This window comes from Macaca mulatta, chromosome 3 (genome assembly GCF_049350105.2).
Source record: "Macaca mulatta isolate MMU2019108-1 chromosome 3, T2T-MMU8v2.0, whole genome shotgun sequence".
NCBI lineage: Eukaryota > Metazoa > Chordata > Mammalia > Primates > Cercopithecidae > Macaca > Macaca mulatta.
In genome coordinates, this window is record NC_133408.1 from 170,012,215 (window position 1) to 170,029,644 (window position 17,430).

The 17,430-nt window shown below is 43.3% G+C and overlaps 1 non-coding gene across 1 annotated transcript; it reads left to right on the forward strand.

The window, feature by feature from the left end:
• The first annotated feature begins 17,133 nt into the window (after positions 1 to 17,133).
• LOC114677281 (small nucleolar RNA U13) lies at positions 17,134 to 17,237 on the forward strand. The gene has a single exon (XR_003728565.2). It is a non-coding gene; the product is annotated as a small nucleolar RNA U13 (small nucleolar RNA).
• Positions 17,238 to 17,430: the final 193 nt, after the last annotated feature.

Consider the following 17,430-nt stretch of genomic DNA (forward strand, 5'->3'; position numbering starts at 1 on the left):
TCCAGCTTCCAAACACAACCATGTCAAACATAAAGGCTCACTGGGTTTTACAGGTCTTGGAAAGGCCCTGTTGTAAATCGGTTTTGGGTGATGTTGAGGGCATGTTCCAACTCTGGAATGTCCTATGTAGACTGCGCTTCTTTTATGTTACTATAGGAAGACTAATTATGCAGAATCATTTTTATCATTATCATCATCATCCTTATCTTTCTGTTTGATGAATTCTGGAATTTTGCCAACCCAGGCAGCTTGTAAAATAAATTCTCTCTGCTATTTGTACTGAGCCTTAAATCACGAACACCAGCTGTTTCTTGTATTTGAAGTAAAGCTTCAGGTATATTGGGGGCATCCAGGGAGCACAGGCATTTTTTTCGTCTCTAGAATACACAGGTTCTGTGGTTCAGCTGGGCAGTTTGCTCCTTTAGTGCAGAAAGTGAATCTCATGCTTTTTTGTATCTCCTACAAGGCTTAGCTCAGCAGCTAGTAAATATTTGTTGATATGATTTGCTGCAGGACAGCCGGGTAACAGTTGCAGAAGCCACGCTCTCAACAAGTCAGGGAAACAGGAAAAAGGTACTTTTTCCAACCAATATTATCAGTGGAAGTCTGGAAAATATATTGGAATGTATGTCCCTACGTTCTAAGAGAGAGCATAAATTAAATATTCAGAGATAAGGAAGGCTTGGTATTGGTTAAATTGCTTGCAGCTTTATAGTGATTTATAGTTTTAAAGTGCTTTATAGCTATTGGATAATTAAATTATCACAATTACCCGGTGATAGATGCAGGCTGGGTATTATCATCCTTATTTAACTGTTGAGGCAGTTGAAGTGTTGAAGAGGCAAAGGGACATGCCCAGACTTAAGGCGATGGAAATGGCGAGGCAGATTGTCAAGAGCGGCTCTACAGATTATTGCTAAGGTAGCAAAAGGGCAGGAGATGCTTTGCTGACTTTGGTTTTGAATTTGAATGCCTTTAAAATACACATAGCTCCTGCAGTCCCTCTGGTCTCACACTTTTATATTTTGTGCCTGGCTCCTGAAACCTTTTGGTTTTCAACTGTGCACTGATGAGAGGGAATTTAGAGAGCAAAAGCCAGGTCTCCCTCGCCGGCTGAGGGGCATCCTGCTGTTCCTATAGGCTCTCCCACTATGGGTCTGGGCTCAGGATTGCCATCAGGAGAGTTATGGCTAATATTTTAATGCAAAACATCTGGAATGGGCTGAAGACTATTTCCAACCTTCAGGGACTTTATGTCTTTTTTTTGAGACAGCATCTCTCTCTGTCACCAGGGTGGAGTGCAATGGCGTGATCTTGGCTCACTGCAACCTCTGCCTCCCTGGTTCAAGCGATTCTCCTGCCTCAGCCTACCGAGTAGCTGGGACTACAGGTGCCCACCACCATGCCCAGCTAATTTCTGTATTTTTAGTGGAGACGGGGTTTCACCGTGTTAGCCAGGATGCTCTTGATCTCTTGACCTCGTGATCTGCCCGCCTCGGCCTCCCAAAGTGTTGGGATTACAGATGTGAGCCACCGCATTCAGCCAAGGGACTTTATGTCTTTTCATAGGGATTCACGGCCTGTGGAACCACCTATCCCCATCTTTATTAGCCTCTCACATCCTTGGATGACAATATGTTCACTTCTCTCAACAAGCAAATAGATGTATTCTGTTTGAGTATTTAAGCAATTCGGCCTAGCTTTACCATTAACCTTGGCTTTGGGCTTCTAAGCCCTTCACGGGCAGAGCCAAGGCCTTAGTCATTGAGAATCCTCAGCACTTAAGCACGCAATGGCGCATCATAAAGAGGTATTGAATGAGTACCTGCAGCGGGACCAAGTCCACATCGGATCCCAAAGAAGCCCGGGATATTCTTCCGGCTTAGCTCACAGGCTGCAGCAATCTTCCTCCCTCAGCTCTGAGTACCTCGCCATGGCATTGTTCTTTCTGATGGATGTGAGACGCACAGAGGTCAGGAAAAGCAAAGACCTCCTGTTCCCATTTCAGCAAATCTGTATTAGAAAACTCAGAGACACCAGGCTCGGTGGGAAAGGATAACGTGTCTCCTCACTATGAAGTTGTATTTCTTTTTTCTTTTTTTTTTTTTGAGACGGAGTCTCTCTCGGTCGCCCAGGCTGGAGGGCAGGGGCGTGATCTGGGCTCACTGCAAGCTCCGCCTCCCGGGTTCACGCCATTCTCCTGCCTCAGCCTCCCGAGTAGCTGGGACCACAGGCGCCTGCCACCACGCCCGACTAATTTTGTTTTTGTATTTTTAGTAGAGATGGGGTTTCTCTGTGTTAGCCAGGATGGTCTTGATCTCCTGACCTCGTGATCCGCCCACCTCGGCCTCCCAAAGTGCTGGGATTATAGGCGTGAGCCACCGCGCCCGGCCGTGAAGTGGTATTTCTAAAATGCTTCCAGAGGCAGCTGGCGGGTGGACAGGTATTTACTTGGTTAAGAGACATTAAAGAAGAAGGCACTAGATCTTCCTCCCTCCCTCCTGCCCCAGGACCACCAATACAATCAATATTTAGCAGACATGTCTCTGTAGGTCCTTATGGGCTCTCTGGAACCTGACTTCTATCTAGGAGTCTTCTGTTTACTCTAGAAAACAGATGAAAGATACGTGTAGCCAGAAAGAGACTCATTCAAGCTGGAAAGTGAACATGTTGCTGGGCCGGGGAAGGCCTGTGCATGAGCAGTGCCGGCCCTGGAAGAGGGTATTTCCTTCCCTCTTGCTGCCAGCACTGCAGAGAGATGGGAAGGCCCAGACGCCAGCTCTGCCGTCATGGAGGCCAACCGCATCATAACCTTTGGAAATTAAATCAGGAGATCGGGAGGAGGATGGCCAGAGCTGTTTCCCTTACTCCCAATAGAAGAAATAGAAACGACATTGATCAGTGTTCTTCTGGGTCACTCATACTGGAAAGGGCTTTTACTCCAGCAATACTAAGATTTTACTTTTTATTTCTCTGATACTTGGATCCAAATACTCTTCACCAACAGCTACCGTTGATACTTGAGCAATGTAAGGCTCAGAGGGAAGTTGTTACTTAGGACTTGACGGCCCTGTGTTCTAAATCTTTGTTTTCAACATCCTGAAGCATCTCTCAAATTTCTCGTGGTCTCAATGCTTAGGGTATTTCTGTGGTCCTGGGAAAGGATAGGCCTTCCTTGTTTTTTGTTTTTAAATTTATTATTATTATACTTTAAGTTCTAGGGTACATGTGCACAATGTGTAGATTTGTTACACATGTATACGTGTGGGCCTTACTGTTACTGCAAGAATCATCTTCCAGAGTCAGGCTACCTTCTCCTTCCCTACATGATACATTCCTGAACATATCCACACCTCTATCTATCTATCTATCTATCTATCTATCTATCTATCTATCTATATGTATGTATGTATATCTATAAAAAGCCTTAAGGATGCAAGTCTAGCAGTAGACACATTATAATGAGAAGTCTGTTTCCAGTGAGCCAAAATCCTGCTGCTCAAATAGAATGACAATATCAGGCAAAACCAGGGAGCTTGTCAGAAACGGAATCTCTGGCCCTCCTCTAGACCTTATTGCATCAGAGTCTGCATTGAATATAATTCCAGGTAATTCACATGCACAGCAAAGCTTGGGAAGCACTGAGGTAAAAAATATATTATTAATTATATCTCACCTCATCAACTTTTAGACAGGTGGTCTCCACCTTGGCTATACATTAAAATCACACGGGGGCTTTTAAAAACTACTGACGCTTGGAGCTTTACCCCAGACCGATGGAAACAGAATCTCTGGGCATTGGTTTTATAAAAATCCATCCAGGTGGTGCTAATGGACTGCCAAGGTTGAGGACAACTGTTTTAAACTCTATTTCCGGCACCATTTTCCCAGTGTTTTTTACATCTGTTGAGAGACAGTTCTCCTTGGGCCTTTTATATTTCTGCATATCTAGATAATTCCAGATGATCTTTTCAAGAATGTTAGAAGAACAAACAACCTTGAAAGATAGACAATATCTCCCTCTGGAGTGAAGGACAGATTTCTCTACTGTCCGTTATAATAAAAGTAATGTTCCTTCTAGAGCAAAGGGCAGTTAGGCTCACTGCCTATTATAAAAGATTTGGGGACTTCCGGCTTTAGTGCTGACATGTAAAGAACTTGGAAACTGTTTCAACAAGAAATAAGCTGAATATGCTGAAAGCTAATGACTTTTCTCGGACCTATCAGAGAACTGAACTCCCAAGGCACCTGCCACCCCCAAATCTGGAGAGAGGCCAACCTTCTGCTCCAGGTACACAGCTGTGATCTGTATACCTGGAGGAGAGACTGTTAAAGCCATAAGCTGGTAAAAACACTTACATGGTAATTTTGATGCAATTGGAGGCTGAGTGTGAACCTGCTTGAGATTGAGAAACTCCCGGGGGCCTGTAGCCTTAGGGGCTCCCCCAATATGTTTGTGGATCTTACCTCTAGGAACTCCACCAGGTTCTCATAATGAAGAACCAAGAAAAAATCTCTGGTGTTTCTGGCAGGGTGAAGAAAGGTAACCATTTTGAAATGCCCAGAGTGTTCTTCATAACAGAGGCCTACGTTGCTAGGAGAAGACTTTACCAGAGCCTTATCTACTTGGGGGAAGGGAAATTATCCAAATCCAGTCCCCTGTGATATTCCTATCTCACCCAAGAGAGGGGGAAAAAAACTAAGAAACACTTGTGAAAGTCACAGCCCAGAGACCTGCTCATCTCATAATCATAAGATGATAGAACATTTTTCTCCTCCTACGTCCTACCACCACACCAAGAGGTATAATGAAACTGGGTTAAAGCTGAAAGAACTGGAAGATGCTGACTTTCTCAGAGGAGGAGTACTTAGGGAAACCAAAAGACAGCTGGGGAGACAAAACCAAAGATCCCTGAGGAATTGGAAGCCTCTGGCACCAATAACTACAGAAAACATTAAGCACAGCCCAACTCCTAGCCAGACTAATACAAGTCTCACACTGAAAGCCTATTTACCTCAGTTTCTATTAGTCAATATATCATGTCCAGCTTTCAAAAAGAATTTACAAGGCATATTAAAAGGCAAAACAAAACCCAAAACCAAAATCAAAAACATTGTCTGTAGCTGGGTGTGGTGGCACATGCCTGTAGTCCCAGCTACTCAGCAGGCTACCGGGGAGGATCACTTGAGCCCAAGAGTTCGAGGCTGCAGTGAGCTATGATAGTACCATTGCGCTCCAGCCTGGGCAACAGAACAGGACTTTGTCTCTGGAGAAACAAAACAAAACAAAGCAAAAGCTATCGGAAGAGAAAAAGAAACCAAACTCAAACATGATACAGATTCTGGAATTATCACACAGGGAATAAAAAATAACAATGATTAGAGCTGAGTGTGGTGGTTCATGCCTAAGTCCCAGCTACTTGGGAGGCTGAGGCAGGAAGATTGCTTGAGCCCAGGAGTTTGAGTCCAGTCTGGGCAACATGGTGAGACCCTGTCTCTAGAAAAAAAGTAAAATAAATAAAAATAAAATAACAATGATTAATGTGTTAAGTGTTCTAAGGGAAAAGACAGACGGGTAATGTAAGCAGCAGAAAGATGGAAACTCTAAGAAAGAATTAAAGGAAAGTGTTATGAATCAGAAACACTGTGACAGAAACAAAGAATGCCTTTGATGGGCTCATTATTGGTAAACCAGAGACAGCCAAGGAAAGCATCAGTGAAACTGAAGGGGGGAAAAACACTTCTCATATTGAAATGCAAAAGACAAAGGATGAAAAAACCCAGAACAGAACACCCAAGAACTGGAGGCCAATTTCAAAAGGTATAATGTACACGTCATTAGAATGCCAGAAGCAGAAGAGAGAACAGAGCCAAATAAATATTTGAAGTAATATGCTTGAGAATTTTCCAAAATTAATAGATACCAAACACATATCTGTGAAGTTCAGAGAAAACCAAGAAAGATAAATACCAAGAAACTCTACCTAGGCATAACATAATTAAACTGAAAAAAAAAAATAATTGAAGTCTTGAAAGAGCCGGAGGGAACACTTTACCACTTTACCAATAGAGAACAAGAATAAAAACCACAGCAGACTTCTGGTCAGAAACTATGCAAGCAAGTAGAAAGTGAAGTGAGGCCGGGCACGGTGACTCACGCCTGTAATCCCAGCACTTTGGGAGGCCGAGGTGGGTGGATCATGAGGTCAGGAGATCGAGACCATCCTGACTAACATGGTGAAACTCCGTCTCTACTAAAAATACAAAATATTAGCCGGGCATGGTGGTGGGCGCCTGTAGTCCCAGCTACTGGGGAGGCTGAGGCAGGAGAATGGTGTGAACCCGGGAGGTGGAGCTTGCAGTGAACCGAGACCGCGCCACTGCACTCCAGCCTGGGCAACAGAGCAAGACTCCATCTCAAAAAAAAAAAAAAAAGGAAAAAGAAAGTGAAGTGAAATATTTAAAACGTTGAAAGAAAAAAACCCACCAACCTAGAATTATATACCCAGTGACATTATCCTTCAACAGTGAAGGCTCAGCTGGGCACGGTGGCTCAAGCCTGTAATCCTAGCACTTTGGGAGGCTGAGGCAGGATGATCACCTGAGGTCAGGGGGTCTGAGACCATCCTGGCCAACATGCCGAAACCCCGTCTCTACCAAAAATACAAAAATTAGCTGGGTGTGGTGTTACACGCCTGTAATCCCAGCTACTTAGGATGCTGAGGCAGGGGAATCGCTTGAACCCAGGAGGTGGAGGTTGCAGTGAGCCAAGATCGTGCCACTGCACTGCTGCACCCCAGCCTGGGTGTCAGAGCGAGACTCTGCTTAAAAAAAAAAAAAAATAGAGAAAGAAAAAGAGTGAAGGATAAATATTTTCGCAGACAGATACTGAGGGAATTCATCACCAGCCTATCTGCTCTACAAGAAATGTTAAAAGAAGCATTTAAGGGGCCGGGCACGGTGGCTCAACGCCTGTAATCCCAGCACTTTGGGAGGCCGAAGGCAGGCGGATCACGAGGTTAGGAGATCCAGACCATCCTGGCTAACATGGTGAAACCCCGTCTCTACTAAAAATGCAAAAAATTAGCCGGCTGTGGCGGCGGGCGCCTGTAGTCCCAGCTACTCGGGAGGCTGAGGCAGGAGAATGGCGGGAACCCGTGAGGTGGAGCTTGCAGTGAGCCGAGATTGTGCCACTGCATTCCAGCCTGGGCGACAGAGCGAGACTCTGTCTCAAAAAAAAAAAAAAAAAAAAAAAAAAAAAAAAAAAAAAAAAAAAAGAAAAGAAAAGAAGCATTTAAGTGAGTAGGAAAATAGTATAAGTCAGAAATTCAGATCTACATACAGAAAGGGAAGGACCAGGAATAAATGAAAGTAAAATAACTTATTTTTCTTATTCTAAATTTATCTAAAAGATAACTATTTGTTTAAAGCAATAATAGTAGCAATGTATTATGTGATTATAACATATGGATAAGTGAAATAAATTTCAACAATGTCATAAGGGGCAGGAGAAAAAAACTGGGAATACTTCGTTATGAGGTTATCTGCTCTACATGTGAAGTAGTCTAGTGTTATTTGAAAGTGAACTTTGGCCTGGAGGGTGGTGGCTCACGCCTATAATCCCAACACTTTGGGAGAATGAGGTGGGAGGGATCACCTCAGGTCGGGAGTTCGTACACCAGCCTGACCAACATGAAGAAACCCCGTCTCTACTGAAAAATACAAAATTAGCTGGGTGTGTTGGCACATGCAATCCCAGCTACTCTGGACGCTGAGGCAGGAGAATCGCTTGAACCCGGGAGGTGGAGGTTACGGTGAGCTGAGATAGCGCCATTGCACTCCAGCCTGGGCAAGAAGAGCGAAACCCTGTCTCAAAAAAAAAAAAAAAAAAAAAAGGGGGTGGGGGGGAATTTGATAAAAAACTAGTGAACTTTTGCCCACTTTCCCCAGCCAGACATGAGGTTACAAAGGCAGAATTTCGCTCACGGTGGTGCTCAGCAAATAGCCTTTTGCTTCCTAATACATAGCTTTCAAGGACTGTTAAATTCTGCAATATCTATCACCATGAATTTAAATAAATTTCAATTTTAAAAATCAGATTTTGCCACCCAGAAATATGTGAAAGAAGAGGTACTGATAGAAACAAAAGCATGGTGGTGGCAAGCTTACAAAATAAATTGACGTAAGAACTCTAGGCAGAATTCTTCAGATTTTTTCATCCTGCACCCCTATAATTTTTAAAAAATCTAGCTTGTCACACCCAACATATGTAACTATGTATTTATACATTCTGTACAAATGCCACTGTAGTCATATTATATATTTTATAAAACATAAAAATTAAAATAAAAAGAATGAGATAAAAATAGAGCTTATAAGTCTTAATAGCTCCTTCCTTTACCCCCTGGTAGGAATGAATGCCTCACTTTGGAAATCACTGGATTTGATTGAAAATGCTTCTAATTCTTGACTCCGATTTACCTTGAGCTCTCTAATAGATGTGAATAATCTCATAAACGAATGCCTGCCTCTTCAAGCAGACCAGGTAGGCAAGCTACGGCCCGCAGATCAAATCTAGCCTCCATAGCCTTCAAGCTAAAAATGGTTTTTACATTTTTTAAACGTAAAAAAGACTCTTTAGGCTGGGCACAGTGGCTCATGCCTGTGACCCCAGCACTTTGGGAGGCTGAGGTGGGAGATCCCTTGAGCCCAGGAGTTCGAGACTGGCCTGGGCAATGCAGCAAGACCCCGTCTCTATGATTTTTTTTTTTTTTTTTTTTTTTTGAGATGGAGTCTTGCTCTGTCACCCAGGCTGGAGTGCAGTGGTGTGATCTCACTCACTGCAAGCTCTGCCTCCCAGGTTCATGCCATTCTCCTGACTCAGCCTCCTGAGTAGCTGGGACTACAGGTGCCCACCACCACGTCTGGCTAATTTTTTGTATTTTTAGTAGAGACAGGGTTTCACTGTGTTAGCCAGGATGGTCTCAATCTCCTGACCTCCGCCTCCCTAAGTGCTGGGATTACAGGCGTGAGCCACCACGCCCAGACTTTTTCTTTTTTTTTTTTTTAATTAAAGGAAAAAACAGACTCTTTAGTGAGAACAGTTGCTCTATCTTACCTTCTGGACCCCAAAGACTAAAATCTTTATTTTTTGGCCCTTTCCAGAAAAAGTTTGCTGGACCCTGGGCAGGGAAAGCATGTGGGTCACCTTTACCTTTCCTCTAAATGGTGAGGCCTTGGAAAGCTCCACACAGGGCTGTCCAGGTGGCTCTCCAGGCCCAACGGGCTGGCCGTGGCTGCAGCTGCATCCCTTCCTTGGCCTGTAGGCTACCAACCCACGCTCTCGCTGGGAGCAGGCCCTCAGCCTGTGCTCTTGGGGACCTCATGGTGGTCATTAGCTAAGTCCCAGATGACCAGACACTAGGCACCCAACCAGGGAGCCCCCAGCCCCAGCCCACTTCCTTGCAGTATCTCTGAGGAGTTTGGCAAGTGACATGTCCTGGCCAGCCATTCCGTAGCTCTTACTGCCCTGTGGCTGGTAGGGGGGTCTGGCCTCCATCCAGAAATCCAGCTGGCAGGGAAGGAGTGGGTGTAGTACGGTTGAGAGGAGGCCAACTGGGTGCCTGGATGGAGGCAGCCATGTGGCGGAGGGTTGCCCAATAGTCTATCATCAACTTCTGGGCATATATCTGGGCAGGAACGTATATCCTGGAGGAGAGGGAGGCAAGACCTTGGTGTTAGAGGCCTGCATTTAAGGATGACACCAGGGGATGACACCAGGGGAGGCAGGTCCCTGGTTGTGGGTGGTGAGAGTGAGGTCCAGTAACTAAACATGGGGAGCAGCTCAAAGCAAAGGTTTAGGAGCTCTGGACTGACAGAGGCAGAGCTGAGTGGAGCAGGCAAAGGTGAAGGTCCTGGATGTGAAGGTTTGTTCCCTAAGCTTTGGGGAGTCATTGGAATGAGTGAATCCACAAATCAGTCAACAAATAGGTCCTGGGCAGTGGCCTGGCTATACCAAGAATTCCTGGGATGATGCAAATGAATATGACACAGCCCCAGCCCACAAAGACTTTGTTTTGTGTTTGCAATGCCTGTAAAGAATTAGAATCTATGGTGTGTGATGGAGGCAAAAGGCATGATTAGCTAAACTGGGGAGATGTGGTCATAGGCTCGGGTTCCCTGCAGTGGGTGGCCGCAGACTGGGATTTTGCATGAGCAAGTAAATTTGGAACCTCTAATCCAGAGCAGCATTAACCTACCTTTTAGGCGTTTCATTGTTTTCTTGGATTTTTAATATTCCATTTCCTGAAAGCACCTGCTTGGCATATTTCTGAAAGGTGGGATAAGCCTGTTTTTTTGTTAATTAAATCACATTTTGACTGCACTAGGGGAGCTTTCATTTTAAGAAACAGTGGCAAATCCTCTCGATAATCAAAGAATCCTTTTAGAAAGGGAATGATGATGATCCTGCTGTTCTTTTTTTAAAGATTACACTGGATGTATTTATTTTCCTAAAACACCCAAAGGGGACTTTTGAAGACTAAAACATAATTTAGTTTGGAAGTTTTGTCTGCGGATGTTGGAGCACCTCACTCGATCTCTGGAGACCCCCAGGTGGTCCCCAGCCAGACATGGGAATTAATGCCTTTAACGAGGACGAGATTCAGGGCTAGAATCAAATTTCCTGCAGTCTCCCCATCACGGTTTGTCGAGTTAACTCCTTCACATCTTACCTAACTCAGCTCAAATGCTACTGTTTGGCTGGGTGCTTTTAGCTTTAATTTTGTGTATGTGATAAAATATACTTAACATAAAATGTATCATTTTGTTTTTAAGTGTAGAGTTCAGCGGCATTAAGTATACCTACACTGCTATGCAACCATCAGCATCATCCATCTCCAGGACTTTTTCCTCTTCCTAAACTGACACTATATCCTCATTAAATAACTTCCCATTTGCCCATTGGCAGCCACCATTCTGCTTGCTGTCTCTATGAGCTGGACTACTCTAGGTATTAAATGCCACTTTTACAACTTCTCTTTGATTTAAAGGGTTACTCAGCCATCGTATGAAGAGTCAGAGTTCTACAAGACTTGTTATAAGAAGCAACAGAGTCCTGCTCCTCGCTTTCTTCACCGGTCTTGCTCTCTGGCAATAACCACATTGAGTTCTTCTAGCCTTGATGCTCAACATTCATAAGACTAGGTAAAGTGCTTATATTGCTACTTCTTGATTTTTCAGTTTTGGGCATTTTTGATTGATTCTCACTATAAAAAGTAAATTAACTTCCCCGTATTTCCTTTAAAATATGATTTTTTTTTTGAGACGGAGTCTCGCTCTGTTGCCCTGGCTGGAGTGCAGTGGCGCAATCTCGGCTCACCACAAGCTCCACCTCCCGGGTTCACACCGTTCTTCTGCCTCAGCCTCCCGCAAAGCTGGGACTACAGGCGCCCGCCACCATGCCTGGCTAATTTTTTGTATTTTTAGTAGAGACAGGGTTTCACCGTGTTAGCCAGGATGGTCTCGATCTCCTGACCTCGTGATCCGCCCACCTCTGCCTCCCAAAGTGCTGGGATTACAGGTGTGAGCCACCGCACTTGGCCTAAAATATGTTTTATTGTGAAGTATATCATATGTACAAGATCCTGTATAAAACTTCAGTGGCTGTTAAAAAGAAAATTAACAGCCGGGCACAGTGGATCACACCTGTAATCCTAGCACTTTGGGAGGTCGAGGCGGGCGGATCACCCAAGGTCGGGAGTTTGAGACCAGCCTGGCCAACATGGTGAAACCCTATCTCTATTAAAAATACAAAATTAGCCAGGTGTGGTGGCAGGTGCCTGTAATTCCAGCTACTGGGAGGCTGAGGCAGGAGAATCACTTGAACTTGGGAGGCAGAGGTTGCAGTGAGCCAAGATCACACCACTGCACTCCAGCCTGGGCAACAGAGTGAGATTCTGTCTCAAAAAAAAAAAAAAAAAAAATTAACACTCTTACCCTATCATTCAGCTTAAGAACAAGAATGCAACATTATTCGAGTAGCCTGCACATGCCCCTCAAATGTACTCCCTTTCCTTTCCTTTTCTAGACAAAACCACTAATCATGCTACTAATTTTCTTTCTTTTCCTTATAATTACTGCATAAGGACTTATTCCTAAACAATATGCTGTTTTGTGGATGTATGTAAATGGAAACACAGTGTGTTCTGACTCGCTTCTTTCGCTCAACATTACATTTTTTGAGGTTCAACCATGTGGATGCATGGCGCTGTAGTTGACTCCTTTTCTCTGCTCTTTGTATTCCGTTGTATGACATCTCCATTTATTCAGCCAATCTTGTACGTATGTTCTGGTGACATGTGCAAGAGTTTCTCTCTTTTTTTGTTTTTGAGACAGGGTCTCACTCTGTCATCCAGGCTGGAGTACAGTGGTGTGATCACAGCTCACTGCAGCCCCTACCTCCCAGGTGCAGGCCATCCTCCCACCTCAGCCTCCCAAGTAGCTGGGACCACAGGCGCGCACCATCACACCTGGATAATTTTAACTTTTGTAGAGATGGGGTCTCACTCTGTCACCCAGGCTGGAGCACAGTGGCGTGATGACATTGAGTTTTCTTATTTAAGAATAGAGTATACTGTTAGATTTGTTTGGAATGTTAGCATTTTCCAGTAGTTTTATATTTGTCTCCAGGAAGCATGGAGGCCAAAGCAACTCCATCTTGGATGCTAATCTGCCATGTTGACTTCTGGTTGCCCCCAGATCGGGGAAGGCCTCAGGATTTCCAGTTTGTCTGTTGTTCCTTGTGTGGAGTATGTGCTTGCCGTGAATCCTGCCCTGGGGTTGGTACAGCCTTGATACTATCACCCTTCAACTGTCCTACAAATCCCTTCGGAGTTATCCTGTCCCTGTGGTGTATGGGCCATGGGTCTCGGGGGTAGTGGTGCAGGAATCACCAGCTTATCTCACCAATACCTGATACACAGACATGACTTCTGCTTCTAAGTCCCTATTAAATGTTTCTTTCTAAAAAACAGATTTGTCGGCCTCTTTCTTGGACCTCTCAGCTTCCTAAGACTTTGGGGGCAGGTTTGCATATACCTGCTTACTTCAGAACAGGGAGGATTGCACATTGCTTGTTAGAATTATTCCTGATTTTTTTTTTTTTTTTAAGAAGGGGTGTCCCGAGTAGCTGAGACCACAGGTGCATGCCACCATGTCTGACTAACTTATTTCTACTTTTTGTAGGGACAGGGTCTCCCTATGTTGCCCAGGCTGGTCTTGAGCTCCTGTCCTCAAGTGATCTTCCCTCCTTGGCCTCCCAAAGTGTTGGGATTACAGGCATGAGCCACTGCACCTGGCTACATGCTTTCTTTTATTAGTATTTACCTGGAATATCTTTTTTCCATCCGTGACTTTGAGTCTCTCTTTGTTCTTATGTTTTAAGAGTGCCTCTTGTGAAACCATATAGCTAGTATTTTTTTTCTTTCTTTTTTTTTTTTTTTTTGAGACAGTCTTGCTCTGTCGTCCAGGCTGGAGTACCGTGGCATGATCTTGGCTCACTGCAACCTCTGCCTCCTGGGTTCAAGCAATTCTCCCACCTCAGCCTCCTGAGTAGCTGGGATTACTCCCACACCATGCCTAGCTAATGTTTGTATTTTTAGTAGAGACGGGGTTTCACCTTGTTGGCCAGGCTGGTCTTGAACTTCTGACCTCAAGTGATCCACCCACCTCGGCCTCCTAAAGTGCTGGGATTGCAGGCCTGAGCTACCATGCCTGGCCATATAGCTAGGATTTTAAATAAATCATATTGATCATTTTTGTCCTTTACTGAAGAGTTAAATCCATTTACATTTACTATTATTATTAGGCAAGTTTCTTCTTTTTATGCCCTTTCAATTTGTTCTACTTTGTTTTTCTTCTAGGCTCTGGAGTATCTTTATGTTCTACTTTTTAAAATTTCTTTTTGTAAATCTTTTTTCCTCATCTTTTTCTGGTTTATGTTTCCTCCTTCATCTCTTTTTATCTTTATCCTTTCTACCTGTTTGAAAGGTGTGTGCACTGGATCTATTCTTCTAGTTGTTGCTCTAGCTATTTGAACACGCATATTTACCAAAATCTAAAAAATTGTCAATATCTCTTTTTTTTTTTTTTTTTTTTTTTGAGACGGAGTCTTGCTCTGTCACCCAGGCTGGAGTGCAGTGGCCGGATCTCAGCTCACTGCAAGCTCCGCCTCCCGGGTTCACGCCATTCTCCTGCCTCAGCCTCCCAAGTAGCTGGGACTACAGGCGCCCGCCACCGCGCCCGGCTAGTTTTTTGTATTTTTTAGTAGAGACGGGGTTTCACCATGTTAGCCAGGATGGTCTCGATCTCCTGACCTCGTGATCCGCCCGTCTCGGCCTCCCAAAGTGCTGGGATTACAGGCTTGAGCCACCGCGCCCGGCCTATTGTCAATATCTCTCCGTTCTCCCAACAATTCCAGGGCCTTAAGACACTTTAACTCTGATGACCCACTTGCAGATAACATACTATTCTTGTCCAGGACTTGAAACTTTGCTGTTAGATGATGCTGGGAAAAATGTTTCCTGAGATTTCATACCCACAAGTAAGCTCCCCAACATGAGTCTGTGGTTTAAGTTTATGCTAACTATGCAGTCCAAAAAAAATCTTAAATTATTTAATTTAGAATGGTCTCAGGTTGGTAGTGTCCCCAGCAACTTACAGAAGTAGATGCAAATCTTCTCTGGAAGAACTCACCTTCAACCCAGGCCTCAAGGGATTCTCACAGATAAATGTTCAAGGAAAATGATTGGTTCACAGATACGTGGCATGAAAGAAAATGCACCATGAGTGAGAACCAGCAGAAAGAATACGCAGCAGAAATAGACTTAAAATATCTAGGAACTGTAATTATCTGACACAGAATATAAAATATCTGTCTTATACGTTTAAAGAAATAATAAATTCTAAAATAGATAAGAAATTCAAGTCATTTGGGCTTAAATAAAAAAAAACACAAATAGAACTTCCAAAAATAAAAAATGAATATCATATTGCGTTGACTATAAAACAGGATTGATTTTATAAGATGCACCATAATTTTATGTGCCATCAACAATACTGCCAATTATCATTGCAAGATGCCACCAATTGTAAGATGTATCCTGATTTTAACAGTGTTAAAAACGTGAGAAAAAAAAAAGGTTGCAGAATCAATGAACCTTAGCAATTGAAATGTAAAACTTCACAGATCAATTAAATTGCAGATTAAACTCAGCCAATGAAAAAATCGGGTAAGTGGAATAAAGACACAAGTATTTTTTACAGATAAATTATCCAGAATGTAGCCCAGAGAGACCACACAATGGAAATATAACAGAATGGTTATGAGTCTTGGGGGCTAGAATGAGGAGGTCTAACATCTATCCAGTCAAAAGTTTCAGATGAAGGTAATAGAGAGGAGAAGGGGCAATGTTTAAAAATATAATGGCTGAGAAATTTGGAAAATAATGGAAAGCGAGTAACACGCAGATAGAGGAATTCAAATGATTCTCAAGCAAGACAAAACAAACAAAAAATTCCATACCTGGACATATGATGGTGTATCTGAAGAATACATGATAGTAAAACTGTGGACCATCAAAAGCCAAGAGAAGATCTTCAAAGAAACCAGGAACAAAGAGAGGTCAGCTTCCGAAGAACAGTAAGTCAACAACTGATTACCTTTTAGCAGCAAAAATGGAAGCCAGAAGACTGTGGGATAATATTTTCAATGTGTTGAGAGGAAAACAGTAATAAACTTAGAATTTCTATCCCCAAAAACCCTTTCAAGAATGAGAGCAAAATAATTTTTTCTTTCTTTCTTTTTCTTTCTCTTTCTTTCTCTTTCTTTCTTTCTTTCTTTTCTTTCTTTCTCTCTCTTTCTTTCTCTCTCTTTCTTTCTCTCTCTTTCTTTCTTCTTTCTTTTTGTTTTTTTCTTTCTCTCCTTCCTTCCTTCCTTCCTTCCTTCCTTCCTTCCTTCCTTCCTTCCTTCCTTCCTTCCTTCCTTCTTCCCTCCCTCCCTCCCTCCTTCCCTCCCTCCCTTCCTTCCTTCTTTCTTTTTTCTCTTTCTTTTCTTTTTTTTTTTGAGATAGGTTTTTGTTCTGTCACCCAGGCTGGAGTATGGTTCACTGCAGCCTCAAAGTCCTGGGCTCAATCGATCTTCTTGCTTGCTTCCCGAGTAGCTAGGACTACAGATGCATGCCTCACCATGCCCAGCTAATTTTATTTTATTTTTGCAGAGATAGGGTCTCCCTGACTTGCCCAGGCTGGTCTTGGACTCCTGGACTCAAGTGAACTCCTGGGTTCCTCCTGCCTTGGCCTCCCAAAGGACTGGGATTACAGGTGTGAGCTGCTACACCTGGCCAAGAATTTTCAAATAAGTAAAAACAGAAACCTTCACTAAAGGAAGGTTTGAAAAGATAGATTTGAAGCAGAGGGAAGATGATTCTAGATGCATGGTACATGCATCCAGTAGGAAAATCAAGAACACCAGCATTCTGAGAAGTTCTCTGAGGCAAAGCTTGCTTACCTCTTTGGTGTCTGTCTGGCTTTTCCTCCTTTTGGGGATCTGTAGATTCTTGTATTTGTGCCAACCCAGCGATGGCTTTAAAAAAGCTGTTACTCAAAATATTTTATCCTGCATTTGAGTTCTTTCATTTGGGCAGGATTGCTTAAGTATCTAACCTACCAACCTGCAGGAAATAAAAGTCCTCCAATAAAATTTCTAATTTACGGAAACTCTCCTTCAGTCTATATGGAGCCCATGTTACCCGTCCTCATGGTACAATGTGCCTTTCCCTTGTAGCACAAACACCAGCTACAGTTTTACACTTATCTGGAGTGAGATGGGCTCCAATCACCAATTATCTGCATGCTATTTAAATTAATTGTCTACTTACCCCTTTAGAAATGGAAGGGCCAGATATGTGTTGCTTTCTATTTTGCTTCCAGATTTTAGCAAGTGCCTGGAAAATAGTAGGTATTCAGTGGGCATTTACTGAGTAAATGATTAGGTGAGTAATTAATTGTGAGTGAAAAGCCAACCTTAGGTCAAGCATAGCTATGTGTCTCTGCTTCAAATCTAGCCATAAGCTGATAATTGCAGTTCATAAGCATGATAATTGGGTGCTCACGCATGCGTCTGTGAGATGTATCACCCTCAAACCTTGTTACGATGTCAGCACATTATCCGTCCAACATGAACTTAGAGGAAGCAAAATCAAAAACAAATCCAGCCATTGGAGATGGTGCTTTCAGTGTTGGCGAATTCCCAGAGAACTCTGCTGTCCAATGTGGTAGCCATTAGCCACATGTGGCTATTTAAATTTTATTTAAATTAATTACAGTTAAATACAACTCCAAAATCAGTATTCAATCACACTAGCCACATTT